This window comes from Bos javanicus, chromosome 2 (genome assembly GCF_032452875.1).
Source record: "Bos javanicus breed banteng chromosome 2, ARS-OSU_banteng_1.0, whole genome shotgun sequence".
Classification (NCBI taxonomy): domain Eukaryota; kingdom Metazoa; phylum Chordata; class Mammalia; order Artiodactyla; family Bovidae; genus Bos; species Bos javanicus.
In genome coordinates this window covers 29,859,919-29,870,423 of record NC_083869.1, presented here as the reverse complement: position 1 = coordinate 29,870,423, position 10,505 = coordinate 29,859,919, and the positions used below count along the sequence as shown (strand labels likewise).

At 36.4% G+C, this 10,505-nt stretch overlaps 1 pseudogene; it reads right to left on the bottom strand.

Annotated features, from left to right (window-relative positions):
• Positions 1–9,593: 9,593 nt before the first annotated feature.
• On the bottom strand, positions 9,594–10,154 carry LOC133256044 (DNA primase small subunit-like; annotated as a pseudogene).
• Between the last annotated feature and the right edge of the window lie 351 nt (positions 10,155–10,505).

Here is a 10,505-nt window from a genome sequence, read left to right as displayed (position 1 = left end):
CAAAGCAATCTTGAGAAAGAAGAATGGAACTGGAGGAATCAACCTGCCTGACTTCAGGCTCTACTACACAGTCATCAAGACAGTATAGTACTGGCACAAAGACAGAAATATAGATCAATGGAACAAAATAGAAAGCCCAGAGATAACCCACACACCTATGGACACCTTATCTTTGACAAAGGAGGCAAGAATATACAGTGGAGAAAAGACAATCTCTTTAACAAGTGGTGCTGGGAAAACTGGTCAATCACTTGTAAAAGAATGAAACTAGAACACTTTCTAACACCATACACAAAAATAAACTCAAAATGGATTAAAGATCTAAACGTAAGAATAGAAACTATAAAACTCTTAGAGGAGAACATAGGCAAAACACTCTCCGACATACATCACAGCAGGATCCTCTATGACCCACCTCCCAGAATATTGGAAATAAAAGCAAAAATAAACAAATGGGACTTAATTAAAATTAAAAGCTTCTGCACAACAAAAGAAACTATAAGCAAGGTGAAAAGACAGCCTTCAGAATGGGAGAAAATAATAGCAAATGAAGCAACTGACAAACAACTAATCTCAAAAATATACAAGCAACTCCTACAGCTCAATTCCAGAAAAATAAATGACCCAATCAAAAAATGGGCCAAAGAACTAAACAGACATTTCTCCAAAGAAGACATACAGAGGGCTACCAAACACATGAATAGATGCTCAACATCACTCATTATCAGAGAAATGCAAATCAAAACCACAATGAGGTACCATCTCGTGCCGGTCAGAATGGCTGTGATCCAAAAGTCTACAAGCAATAAATGCTGGAGAGGATGTGGAGAAAAGGGAACCCTCTTACACTGTTGGTGGGAATGCAAACTAGTACAGCCACTATGGAGAACAGTGTGGAGATTCCTTACAAAACTGGAAACAGAACTGCCATACGACCCATCAATCCCACTGCTGGGCATACACACTGAGGAAACCAGAATTGAAAGAGACACATGTACCCCAATGTTCATCGCAGCACTGTTTATAATAGCCAGGACATGGAAGCAACCTAGATGTCCATCAGCAGATGAATGGATAAGAAAGCTGTGGTACATATACACAATGGAGTATTACTCAGCCATTAAAAACAATACATTTGAATCAGTTCTAATGAGGTGGATGAAACTGGAGCCCATTATACAGAGTGAAGTAAGCCAGAAAGAAAAACACCAATACAGTATACTAACGCATATATATGGAATTTAGAAAGATGGTAACGACAACCCTGTATGCGAGACAGAAAAAGAGACACAGATGTATAGAACGGTCTTTTGGACTCTGTGGGTGGGGGATGATTTGGGAGAATGGCATTAAAACATGTATAATATCATGTAAGAAACGAATCGCCAGTCCAGGTTCGATGCAGGATACAGGAAGCTTGGGGCTGGTGCACTGGGATGACCCAGAGGGATAGTATGGGGAGGGAGGTAGGAGGGGGGTTCAGGATGGGGAACACGTGTACACTTGTGGCAGATGCATGTTGATATATGGCAAAACCAATACAATATTGTAAAGTAAAAAATAATAATAAAAAAATTAAAAAAAAATCTCAAAAAAAAATTCTTAAGGTCAGTATCTTACTAAGGCATGTTCTTAAAAATCATTTTTTTTTCACTTTCCATATTTCTTATACCTCTTTGTTATTTGTTTCTTTTCTCTTTCCTCTCTTCATTCCCAAGAGGAATCCTGTGATTTAACTAAAACAAATCCTACTGTCCTCTTCTTCTCCAGCTTTCTCTTTTACTCACTATTAGGGTAAGTATGGGGATCTTTGGTTAGTAGATAATTCTTAAAGAAAATAAGTGAGGACTGGGAAATAATAACAGTTAACATCTGTTGAGGGCTTCTTAATGTGTCAGGTACTGATTTCAGTACTGTACATGGATTGGCTCACTTAAAGTTCAGAAACACCATTATGTAAGGTCTGAAGCAATTCTCATTTTATTTAGGAAAGATATGAGGCACGAAGGAGTTCGTAATCTGTCAAGACAAGAGGAATGATAAATGGTTGAGCCCTGTCTAAACTTAGACATTTTTGAGTCCTGTCTATCACCAAGCAGTATGCTGCCATCTCCCAAAGGTAACAAAATAATTCTCAGTGGTGATGAGTCTGGAAAGGACTGTAAAAAACCCACATATTTTATACTGTTTGTGCTTGTCACACACACACACGCCCACCCAGTATCTAGCATAGGCTCTAGGATATGGCCAATAAAATATCAGTAGATGGAACTAATGAATGAAAGAACTGATTATCTAATATACTAGTCCATCAAGTGGTATGTTTTAAGGTGTGGAAGTAACAAAAGTATAGATAAGCAGCATATGTTAAGAAGAATAATCTGTAGGGCAAGTTTTAGGGGACAGTCTTGGAAAACTCCACTAACTAGACACCTACAATAAATTACATATATGAAGTGTTAAGATGGATGCTTTTAACAAAATTTCTTGAGTGTGAAGTACTTTTCCTTTTTCTCCTTCCACCACATATCTGTAGAAGGACAGATAAGGCAGATAATGAGAAAGGGAAAACAATTCACATCTATAATTTTTAAAATACATTATGGTCCAGAATAAAAAAAATCTCTCCAAAAACAGACCAGCTTATGCCTCAACAGAATTTATTTCCCATTTAATATCTCATAGGGATTATATTAACCTCTTTCATTGTAGTTTTAGTGATAATGAAGGAATGCAAACTGTTTCCTAAAGGCCTTTTCCTTTTACCATCTCTATTACCATTTTTCTCTTCCAAAACCGCATTAGATTTAGCCTTAGGGTTCTAAATGTTACTATAGTATACAGAACTCTGTCTTCCTCCTCTTTTGCCAAAGATGTGCACATCCCAATGCTCAGAATGTCAATGTTACTTACCTGACATAAGAGACTTTGCAAATGTGGTTAAGTTAAGGATCTTGTGATAAAGGAGAGCATCCTGGATTATCTGAATGGGTGCAGTATACTCATAGGGATTCTTATAAGAGAGAGGCAGGGATGTCAGAATCAGCGATAGTTTTGGAAGATAGAAGAGGGACCATGAACCAAAAAGTGCAGGAGGCTTCTAGAAGCCGGAAAAGGCAAGGAAACAGATCCCTCTCTAGAGCCTCCAGAAAACGTGCAGCTCCTATGACACTTGGATTTTAAGATTTCTGACCCCACATAATGTAACAGTCACCCTAAGCCACTATGTTTGTGACAATTTGCTACAGCAGTGATAGGAACGTAGTATCCCTATAGTATGTCCATAATTTTTTTTTTAAGGTTGGCAAAGGAGTGAAGCACTGATATTGATTCACCTCAAAGAGTCAATTATTTTGCTATCGCTGAGGACAGAGACAAAGTAATTCTTGCAGCATTGTAAAGTTCAAGTCATTCAGTTTTGTTTTGTTTTCAGGGATGCTCTAAGTGGCTTCAATAAAGTATCTTAGTTTTTCAAAACTAGGTTACCTCTGGAGGAGTAAAAGATTGATAGAAGGAGAAGGGAGAGAGGCCATGTATATGTAAAAATATGTAAAAATAAAAATATGTAGACATTGATTTATATATGTGCTTAATCTATAAAGTACCAATTTTTATTCCATTGTTTAAGATTATCAGAGGGAAAAAAACCAATAGCTCCTGAGAGTTAATCACATAAATCCAAGCATATATATACCATTTTGATATATTAACTTGACTATATAAAAAGCATTCCAGAATTATATTGTTCAAAAAAAGTTTTCTAACAAGTTAGAAGCAATGTTTATATTTTACTCTGGGTTAATTACTCCATTTATCCATATCCTAAACCACAATTTATATTTAAAATAGTATATTTGAATATAATACAAATATTATATACAAATATTGGTACAATTTGTACAGTACAAATATTCTGTACACTTCTATACACATTGACTGTACACTATAGTTTGGTCTTTCATTAATTTACTCATAACCTGAAACTCAATTTCTCTATTGTATCCAACTAATACATGTTTATCTTTTTCCATTTATTGTATATCTATGCTATGTACTTATTGGTCAGAAGCTTTCCAAGGCTGACTAAATTTATATTTAAATAACAGTAGAGAGAATTCATAGAATTCAAATTCATAAGAATTCATATTCATAAGATTATACCCAATGTTACTATAGTAGATAGAACTCTGTCTTCCTCCTCTTTTATATTATACCAAGTTATGGTATAATCTTATACTTAAATATGACAGACTGGGAAGAAAACCTGTATTATTACTGATGCTGTGTAGATAAACCAGGAATAATTCCAAATTAGCTTGTGACTGTGCCTCTTAAATGATGTGTGATTAACAAGTTTTAGTCCTCAAAGTAATTTAAGAAAAAAATACCTTCTACCTGCCAGACATCCCTCTCCCCTCTATTGCACTTCTTACTCAGGGAGAATTTTCACAACCCAAACAGAGTTTTGCTTTCCCAGTGGCTGTGAAGTGTAAACTGACAGGCTGCAATCTCACTAGATGATGCCAAGAGAATCTGTTATGTCTGTCTGATTGCATGAAAACATAGTCCTGGTGAGTCTCTCAAGTCATAGGCTTAGATAATACTTCTAGAATCTAGACTCTAAAAAAAGAAAACATATGACATTTAAAATGTCATAGACAAATGAGCTTTTCCCCTCATCTCAGTAACTTATTGGCCTTGCCATCATTTTTTAAATTAAAGACTACTTTTTGGTCTGAATTAAATTCTTCTTACATTAAGGATGAACATTAAAACTCCATGAAAACAGAAAATTGGTGGTTACCCTTCCTTTTACTTACATGTCCTTATATCAATCATCTCTTTGCAGTTGAACTTCATCATGTCAAACAGTTCATTTAAGTGGTGGTGACCACTGACCCTTGTAATTCATTCTACAGTCTTTTGCAATTTCACTGTTTCATTAAGTTCAGTTATAGCCTGTTTCATGATCAGACTGCAATTTGTTCATTTTCTACTTAGCTTCATTATAGGCAATCATTTAAGAAACTCAAAGAGTTGTCAAATGGAGAGAGATTCAGCAGCCTTTAGAGTTACTGTGCCTTTGGGTATACTTTGGGTAGATAACACTCCAGAAACAGTCTGGACTTGTTCTTAAGCAACCTGAGACATGTACTGTAATTTCTATGGTTTCTATTGTCAAGAGTTTGAGGGAGCCTAATTAATCACTCTTTCCATCTTTCAGAACTTAACCAATTTGTCAGACAAGGAGCCAGTAAATATTAAAATAGGCTCAGTATTTTTCCAGTAAAGCTGGATTGAAGAGTATAGCAGAGTCTTTCTATCTTCATTTTGATCTTAGAATTTGAGATCTTCAAGTCTCTGATCTGTCTCATCACAGCTGGATAATCTGGACCTGAAAGAAGCCCTGCTTCTTCAGCTTACTTCATGGAATTTACAAGTGCAAGCATTAGCTTTGCCTGCACATAGCTCTCTCCAAAAAGTGAAAGAATTGGGTTCATGCTGCTTAAATCATAATGGTTCAGTCTTAACCCCATAATTATGTGATTCAGGAAAGTACAGACTTTAATCGGAATGATCATTTCTTCTATCATAGGGAGAACTCCAAGCTGAAATAAGGTGGAAAGAAGGATGAAACAAAGTGCTCCTTCCTAGGAAGTGGAGTGAAATTCGTTTGTAGAAAAATGAACATTGAGAGATAGTTCCTTGCACCCAGAATAGGTTCCCTGCACCCTAACTTGCCAGGTATATGACAACCTGAATTCCAAGTATTTCTATTAAGCTATTATGGAGTTTTGGCTGTGCGCTGAAGAATTGATGTTTTCGTACTGCGGTTTGAGGGAAGACTCTTGAAATTCCCTTGGAAAGAAAGGAGATCAAACCAGTCAATCCTAAAGGAAATCCACTTTGAATATTCATTGGAAGGACTGGTGTTGAAGCTGAAGCTCCAATACTTTGGCAACTTGACGCTAAGAGCTGACTCATTGGTAAAGACCCTGTTGCTGGGCAAGAGGAGAAGAGGGTGACAAAGGATGAGATGGTTGGATGGCATCACTGACTCAATGTATATGAATCTGAGCAAACTCAGGGAAATAGTGGAGGACAGAAAGTCTGGCGTGCTGCAGTTCATAGAGTCACAAAGAGTTGGACACGACTTAGCAGCTGAACAATAGCAACAATTTACAACTTGGACTCAGCAGAGATTACCTTAAATCCCAAACTGCTACCTTTCAATTAGAACACTGAATAAATGTTAAGTGTCTAAACTCTTGTTTTTTCATCTGCCATAGGGCAATGATAACAGTACCTACTCACAGGGTTGATGTGGATATTGAGGAATTACGTTAAAACATTACGTAAAGTGCCTGACCTATGGAAAGGTCCTTCCAGAATGATAACTATTACAGTAATTGTGATTATATTATCACTATTATATCCTCAAATGAATTTCTTTTTGAACTGAACTTGCTTATATATTCACATGCATATTAATGGTGGCTATGCACTTATTGAAATCAGAGTTTAACTATAACCCAGGATCAGCAAACACAGCCCATAGACCAAATTCAGCCCATACCCCTCTTCTTTTTCTTATAAGCAAATTTATATTGGAACATTGTCTTATTTATTCATTTCTATATTGATTATGGCTGCTTTGGAATAACAGTGGCAGGGTTGAGTGGTTGAGACAGATATGAGACTGTGAGACTGAACACCAACCAGCTCACAAAGCCAAAGATGTACACTTTTAACCCTAAGCAAAAAAATGGCAATCACTCCTAACCTTTGTGCAGGAATATAGGCTTCCCTGGTGGCTCAGATGGTAAAGGATCCACCTGCAATGTGGGAGACCTGGATTCAATCCCTGGGTTGGGAAGATTCCCTGGAGGAGGGCATGGCAACCCACTCCAATATTCTTGCCTAAAGAATCCCCATGGACAGAGGAGTCTGGCGGACTACAGTCCATGGGGTCTCAAGGAATCGGACACGACTGAGCGACTAAGCACAGCACAGCACATGTGAAACATCAATATGGGCCCAACTTGGGTAGTAAGAAACACTTTGGCAATTCAAAATTAGAGCATCAATACATTTTGAAAAAGGTAATGGTTAAAAATGTGAAAATACCTCTGATTTGGGTTTGCGAGGCAGTCAAGACTGAAAACTTTGCTGGGATAACTTTGAAATAATACTGTATTTGGCTCCTCCAACCAGACACAAATAGGCATGTTTTTGTTTTATATTATTGTTTCTTAATAAAGCAAATCAGTCCTTTTCACCTTTACTGGTTCTCTTCTCTATTTGGGATTGTCATTCTTTTTCTAATACTTTAAGATACATACCAACTCCTCTATTTTTCATCTTTCTTTATTAATAACAATTGTGAGGATATTGTGAGGGTTCAATTTTTCCTCAATCCTGCTTTTTTCTGTAACCCCTATGTTCAGTTATAAAGTATTCTCCTTTTCACTGATTTTTAGTTTTTAATTTTATTTTTCTGTTTCCATAGGTTCAAGAGTTGGGTATGCTTAACACCCAAATAATTATGATAAACTTAAAATTCTTTCTAGTTTATATTATGGGAATGTGATATATAAATATTTCACTTTTTGGATATTCATTTTGGCTAAATGCATGATTTTTAAAAATTTCCATTGATATATAGTACAGATTATTCTCCATTTGGTGATTTTAAGCCCCTTTCCATATGTAGCCATAGTTACTTAATCAGATATACCAGTTGCATTATAGCAACTGTATAGTTTTACCTGTTTTTTGTGTACTATCTCAGTCCAATTTCAAAATGGGTATATTGAAACCTTCCACTTGTACTAAAAGAAAGGGGAAAAAACAGCACAATATGACCTCATTCAGCATATGTAAATTTATCCTTAGATATGTGTAAACTTTCTTATTCCCAGGTGTTACTGCCATTCTGCCTGCCATCACCATCCATTCCTATTTCTACCAAATCAGGGTTTCTACTTCCTATTTTTTATTTTATTTTATTTTTTTTTTATTTTTAAACTTTACAAAATTGTATTAGTTTCGCCAAATATCAAAATGAATCCACCACAGGTATACATGTATGAAAGAGTACATCTATTGATTGGCCCTGTAAGTATTTGATGAATTCCTTAGATCTAATAGTAGCTTCTTTAGCATGGTTGTTTTTCAGGATAGTAACAGAGAAGCACAAAACAATATCTCTTTGACTGTACCTGCTTTGAGTCAGTGCCCAACCTCATGCTAGCTGCCTCATCTTTGAGTTGTGAGATGTTAGTTTATCTCTAAGAAGTGATTCCATGTACTGGACACTAGATGGGGCTAAAACCTCACTTAATGCTTCTATCGCACACTGATTTGGGTTTTGTCCAAAATAAACTCTGATTTAGGCTGTTTCTTACTGAGCCATTTTTTTGATTCTCATATACAGACCACAATCCAGAGCATTTGCTTTTTTGCACACAGTCCTCAATGTTTCTGTAAAAAATTAGGAAGGAGAAAGAGATGCAAGGCATTTCGATGTGTTGACTGTTGACTGCGTGACAGATTTTGTTCTACATAAACTACAAGATTAAAAATTTAAAAAAGACTGTGTGCCTATAGAAAAAAACAACCTTAAAGGAAATACAATTTTTATGAAGCACTAGCCCAATAGGCCACTTCTCAGTTTCTCAGAAGATAAAATGGAAACCAGAACAACTGTTCTGTCCAGACTGGTTGTAAACCGAGGAAAATAAATCTGACACTTCAAAATCAATCACACAAAATAACATGGGAGAAACCAAACCTTTAAAATTCAATTTAAGTATCTAAATAAATGGAAAGTCCAAGTGTTTTGACAAACACAACAGGTTTTATATTGATGAAATGAAGTTGGTTATTTTTTCTAAGCTGCTTCTTTATAGTAGGCTAATCTAATTGTTCTCTGAGGGAAGAAGTTAGGAGCTACAACTGTGATAGTTGTAAAAAAAAAATAACTCGACTAGCCCCTAATGTTGTAATCTAGTAATTTATATCTGTGAATTGAAATTTTGGTAGGTTTAGATGTTCAATTCAAAATAATATTTAAAATATGGACAGTGAGGTATAGTCTAACCAATAAAAATATTAGTGAGCAAAACTAGGGAGTGACTGAATGCACCTTCCACATATAAATGAGTGTCTAAGACTTATGGACAAAGCCCTCATTGACCTAGAACATTCACTCCAGAAATATGGAAGCTGTATTCAATGAGCTGAGATTAAAGTCTTAAACATATTACTGCTTATTTACCTCTGTAAATGGCAACTGGCAGGACTGTATATTCATATAAGAAATCTTAGAATTATCTTTGTATAATACTAAATTTTACAAGTTTATCTGCAATCCACTTAACTTTTCTATTATGGCTCCTTCCAGGAAAACGGATACTCTCCTTCGGTAGTCTCAGGAATATTTTCAACATAATCATTTAAGAAAAAAGAATTGCTTTGAGCATTAAAAATGCGTACATAGTTCTGTCCTATTTATGAAATGGTTCTTGAAGTATATGATTCTTGGTTGAAGGTAGAAGATAGCCACACTGGTTTGAAGGGAGTTGTTATCTTCAGAAGTCTGTTTGTAAATCACTCTTCTGAAAGATAACTCTTTGGAGGATTTATCTAAACTTTCAAGAAACTGTTCAGAAACTTTTGCATAAGGAGCTAGACTGGTTGTCTTATAATCTCTGATTCTATGCTTGATATCAGATTCAGCTTACTTCTCTTTTTCCTCTTCACTAATGGAAATATCCAGTTCATGGCAGATGGAGCTTATGGTGGAAACTGTAAATTGATCTACTTTCTGTAAATCAATAAGCATACTGCAATATGTATTAGGATGAACACTTAAAAGGGCTCTTTAGTCAGTGATTGATTCCTTTGCTAACATTGATATCCCACTGTGGCAAACAGTACTGGAGCCTCTCTCACTCCAGCCACAGTCCACATTTGTCATTTTCAATGTTATTCTGACATCTACGGCTACCTTCTTCAAATGCTCCCAATCCTCAAGTGAACTGTGATTTTGGAAGCTCTGTTGAAGTTCATCATGAATTGTTTCAGAAACAAGGGCTAAAATCTTATTCCAGCTTTCTTGTTTTCAAGAATATTTGATCAACCAAGCCATATCAAGTCAATGTATTTTTAAAAGTTATGTTTATTGGCACCTCATTCCAGTACTCTTGCCTGGAAAATCCCATGGGCGGAGGAGCCTGGTAGGCTGCAGTCCATGGGGTCCCGAAGAGTCAGACATGATTGAGCGACTTCACTTTCACTTTTCACTTTCATGCATTGGAGAAGGAAATGGCAACCTACTCCAGCGTTCTTGCCTGGAGAATCCCAGCGACCGGGGCGGGGCGGGGGGGGTGGGGTGGGCGGGGAGCCTGGTGGGCTGCCCTCTATGGGATCGCACAGAGTCGGACACAACTGAAGTAACTTAGTATAGCATAGATTTTCTGACAAAACAGTGCTTTCTTTAG